Source organism: Triticum dicoccoides, chromosome 7A (assembly GCF_002162155.2).
Source record: "Triticum dicoccoides isolate Atlit2015 ecotype Zavitan chromosome 7A, WEW_v2.0, whole genome shotgun sequence".
In the NCBI taxonomy this organism is placed as follows: domain Eukaryota; kingdom Viridiplantae; phylum Streptophyta; class Magnoliopsida; order Poales; family Poaceae; genus Triticum; species Triticum dicoccoides.
The window spans coordinates 201,392,663-201,398,149 of record NC_041392.1 but is presented as its reverse complement, the minus strand read 5'-3'; positions in this window follow the sequence as shown (position 1 = coordinate 201,398,149).

The window sequence follows — 5,487 nt, the reverse complement described above, 5'->3', positions numbered from 1 at the left end:
GGGGGGGGCTTGCCTGGTTGCTCTGGCAAGAGAGAGGGGTCGTCAACTCCGTAGTCGAACTGGGCAGCAACGGCGTCAGTCTCGTAGTCTACCGAAGAGAAGAGGGGGGAAGAAACAATAAATACAGTGCAAACATAAGCAAGACGACGCAAGACATGACAAAGAGCGGTGCTAGGTGTGTCCTAACGCAGTATGAGGTGATGCCGGCGAAGGGGAAAAACATCCGGGAAAGTATTCCCGGTGTTCCGTGTTTTCGGGCAGAGGAGCCGGAGGGGGAAAGTTGCGAGTTTGATATGTTAGGGGTGTGTGGCGAACGAACGGGCTGCATAACCGAATTCGTCTCATTGTTCTGAGCAACTTTCATATATAAAGTTTTTCGATCTGAGCTACGATTTCTTTTCTATGATTTTTCAAAGTTTTAACAATATTCCAAAATTATTATTAATTCAAAATAAAAGGGGAAATTGCTATGTGCACCCAGCAGAGTGCACACAGCAAGGCCACCGAAGGCTGACAGTGGTTCTAGGGTTCCTGTTAACTCAGTCAACAGCGCAGTCAACAGTCAACTGTTAACTGGTCAAAACTGTAGATGGGGCCGATGTGTCATTCACACATATCTTGCATTTTCTTTTTAAGTGGATATTTAGAGGGGGGTCCACCTGTCATTTGCACTATACCCAACCACTGATTAGACTAACTAGTAGGAGTACTAGTTAGCTAACGGAGAGCCGGCCGGCCACCACACAGAGAACACACACGCACACAATGCTAGGGTTAAGAAAAGATAGCATTTTGTGATTTTTGTAGGATTTAAACCATGCATCAAATGAATTTGGTCCAGTGGAGTAATATGAAGTTTGTAAGTGTACATTCTACTCATATTTATTTTTGGCCTGTTAACAGTTGTTTTGCTGCAGTTTAGGGGTTGTCTAGAGGTTTAGTCATCATAGATTTAGAAAAGCTAGCTAGTAGCATCTACAGTAACCATCAACAGCACAACAGTTATGTAGCTTCAGTAGAGCAGCGCAACGCGCTTGCGGGCAGCGGGGGCGGGCGCGCGCGAGTGGGGGTGCACGGGGCGCGGTGAGCTTGAGCTCTCCGGCGCGGCGGCCATAGGCAGACGCGGGCTGGTACTACGGCCAGGGCCCCTGACTACGGCGTCAGAATCAGAGGGGCAGGAGGAGGGGAAACACGCGGTGCTCACCGCCGTTGCTGGGAAGGCCCGAGGGAGAGTCGGGGCGGCCGGAGACGGAGACGACGGGCCGCGGCCCGAGGAAGAAGGCGAGTTTGGGGCCGTGTCATGGGGGCGTCCGGGTCCTCGTGGCTCGGCGTAGAAGGCTCAGGGAGGAGACGGAGAGGCGGTTGAGGACGGCGACGACATCGGGGACGAGCACGGTGGCCTCGGCGTCACGGTCACGACGATGTCTTCGAGGAAGAGCGGACGGGGGCAACCGACTCACGCGACTCGGCGGATTGGACGAGCAGGTCAGGGTGGACTGGGGTCTCGCCGGCGAGGTGATGGCCGACCGGTGGCCGCGGGAAGCGAGGTCATCGGCGACGGGCGCGCCGGCCCTTCCTCCAGATCGGCAGAGGGGGGAAGAGGTGGATCTGGGCGAGAGGGGCCAGGTGAGTAGGGAGGTGGGGAGACCAAGGAGGCACGGGGGCGCCTTATCCCCTCCCGGCGTCGGCGCCGGAGAGGTGGTCCGAGGCAACCCGCCCCTGTAGCGACCCGGTCGCCCGAACAGGGGAGGCGGGCGCAGCCAGGTGGGTCGGTTGGGCTGGCTGGCTGGGTGGCCAATTGGGCCGAGGCCCAGGGGGAGCGGGGTTTCAATTTTCTTTTTTCCTTTTTTTTTACTAAGTTTTATTTTCCAGCAGCTTTTGCCTTTTTCTTTAATCACAATTGACTTTGCAAAAATATGCCACTGGCCAAAACAATTTAACAGAATTATTGTGCACTGCCACAAAAAAAAGATTATGAGACTTTTGAGATAGTTTGCAATTCTTATAAATTAAAAGGGCATTTAATTTAATTGTTTAAGCCATAGTTTTAATTAGTTTAGGGCAATTAACACCTCACAATAATGTTGGGTCACCACCATAATTGATTAAGGAATATTTGACACTCTTTGAACATTTTAGTTTTCATGTTTGAGAAATTTGAATTTTAGACTTTAATCCGAATTTGAAATTTGGACTGGCTGAGAATCAAAGTGAGATTAGCAACAATAACCGAGGTGACGTGGCATCGTTAACATGGGATTACTGTAGCTTAATTACCCGGGCGTCACATACCCGGAACCATTCCGATGTCCAAACATAGTCATCCAATATATCGATATTTATGTCTCGACCATTTCAAGACTCCTCGTCATGTCCGTGATCATATCCGGGACTCCGAACAACCTTCGGTACATCAACATATATAAATTCATAATACCTATCGTCACCGAACGTTAAGCGTGCGGACCCTACGGGTTCGAGAACTATGTAGACATGACCGAGACACGTCTCTGGTTAATAACCAATAGCGGAACCTGGATGTTCATATTGGCTCCCACATATTCAACTAAGATCTTTATCGGTCAAACCGCATAACGATATACGTTGTTCCCTTCATCATTGGTATGTTACTTGCCCGAGATCCGATCGTCGGTATCTCAATACCTAGTTCAATCTCGTTACCGGCAAGTCTCTTTATTCGTTCTGTAATGCTGCATCCCGTAATTAACTCATTAGCTACATTGCTTGCACGGCTTATAGTGATGTACATTACCGAGAGGGCCCAGAGATACCTCTTCGACAATCGGAGTGATAAATTCTAATCTCGATCTATGTCAACTCAACAAACACCATCGGAGACACCTGTAGAGCACCTTTATAATCACCCATTTATGTTGTGACGTTTGGTAGCACACAAAATGTTCCTCCAGTATTCGGGAGTTGCATGATCTCATAGTCATAGGAACATGTATAAGTTATGGAGAAAGCAATAGCAACAAACTAAACGATCATCGTGCTAAGATAACGGATGGGTCAAGTCAATCACATTATTCTCTAATGATGTGATCCCGTTAATCATGTGACAACTCATGTCTATGGTTAGGAAACATAACCATCATTGATTTAACGAGCTAGTCTAGTAAAGGCATACTAGTGACACTCTGTTTGTCTATGTATTCACACACGTACTAAGTTTCCAGTTAATACAATTCTAGCATGAATAATAAACATTTATCATGATATTAGGAAATATAAATAACAACTTTGTTATTGCCTCTAGGGCATATTTCCTTAAGTGTGTTGGTGTTGATTGTATGCATCCTAGTTATGTAGAGGCCGTATGTGTGCTCATTGTGTTTGTATTCTCTTGATCCTTTATTTTGTGTCAATAAAATCCACCCTTTATCGAAAAATATAGCGCCAGCACATGCGCTGGTTTACCTAAAAAGGCTTTTGCCTCGCTTTATATATAAAGCATAGATCAACATCAATCAGAACATCCTCTCGATCCTTTATTTTGTGTCAATAAAATCCACCCTTTATCAAAAAATATAGCGCCAGCACATGCGCTGGTTTACCCAAAAAGGCTTTGGTCTCGCTTTATATATAAAGCATAGATCAACATCAACCGGAACAAACGCACGCCAACACCACACACACCCAAGGCAGGATACATAAGCGCCGAGCGCAGCAACACCACCCCTAACACACTACCACCAAGAGATGAAGCCGCATACAACGAACCGTGGATTCCAAGGTAGCGCCTTCAGGAAGGATACGACACTAGAGCGCCTCCACCGCTCGATCTGAAGATTAGAGTTTCCCATGGAGCCGGACGACGGGTGGTGAGAGCCACGACGACGCCTTCAAGAAGGGAACGAGCTTCGCCGTTGCCGGTCCGTCCGAAGATAGAGCAGGTTTTCACCCCGGCCAACACTCACCGCCACCGAACGCTACAACCCGGCTACCACGCCGCCCACACGGCCATGGCCACCGGGCAGTGCCAAGACATGGGCTCTGCCCAAGAGCGTCGTGCTACCACCACCAGGGCCGCCGCCTCGACATCCAAGACCTTGACACCATCGCACCCGAGACCCGCCACTACCCCAACCAAAGAGACGAGCGGAAAAGGACCCGCCTTTGCACCCCTGGTCCACCCCGAGCGTCGAGACCCAATAGGCCGGCCAGCACTGGCATCCATTGGCCCAACCTGCAGCCCGGAGCGCGAGACGAGTTCGGTCCTGCAGCACCGTGGGGGGACGAGGTCAATCCTGTTGCACCGCGTGCGACACAAGCTCGGTCCTGCGGCACTGTGTGTGAGACGAGCTCGGTCCTGCTGCATCGGGCGCGAGACGAGCGATGGACTGCAGCTGGGAAAGGGCCAGCCCTTCGAAGGGAGTAGCGACCGGGCGCTGAGGAGATGGGGTGAAGGCCGAAACGGTCCGATCGCAGACAAACCGACGCGGGAGAAGCCGGCCGCTACCGCAGGCAGATCCGCCAAGCCACCATGAAGCCGCCACGACACCGGGAGTCCACCCCCGCCAAACCTCCACACGTCGCCGCCCACGGCCGGAGCAACGACCACGCCCGACCATTGCCCTACCCGCGTCGCCCGGCGAGCTCCTAGCGCCGGAGCTGTCGGGCACGCACCACCGCGGCCACGCGCCGTCGGCCGACCCCCACTGCCAGATCCGACCGGATCCAGCAGGAGGCCGACCGCGCGCCACCTCCCGAGACGGGAGCACCGCAGCCGCCCCGCCGTGCGCGAGATCCAGATTGTCGGCGCGCCGCCACTAGTCGGCTGCCCCGCGAGTCCGCTGTCGTGCCGCTGAACCCAGCGATGTCCATCGCCGCCGCTCGAGGAGGCTGTCCCGCGCCAGCGTCCCACGAGCAGAGGGAGAAGGGCCCCGTCGCCGCCGCGCCCACCGGGCTTTGCCCGACGGAGCTCACCGGCGGCAGCGAGGGAGAAGGGAGGTAGGCGGGGCCGAAGGCCGCGGCAGCCAAGGTTGCGCCCGGCTCGCACGGGCGCGTCGGGGGGGAGGAGAGGGGGAGGGGGGAGCGGGGCGGGCCTGGAGGCGCGCGCCCGGCGGCGGCGGGAGCAGGCGAGGGCGACGGTGGTGGCGGGGGTGGGAACCCTAGCGGGGCCATACGCTGGTTTATTACAAGCTCTTGGTGCACACACCACTTTGCTCTCAATGAACAGCGTTCTGAGTTTGAATCTGTTGTCACTGAAAAGCACACCCACGGGTGCAAAATCGTAGGTTCTAGGAGGTGGCTTGCTGCAGGACTTGACAGTCTGTCTCAAAAATTACCCGGCCACCCCCAAGCCTGTCTGCCCACTCGACTGCTTGATACAGAGCTAGAGTTTCAGCATGTAAAGCAGTCGACACACCATGCTTAGCTAGAGTTTGAGAAGAACTGCTAACTTGATTACACATGAAATGACATAGCGACACGTAGGAAGAGAAACGTGATGCTCGCAAGAGT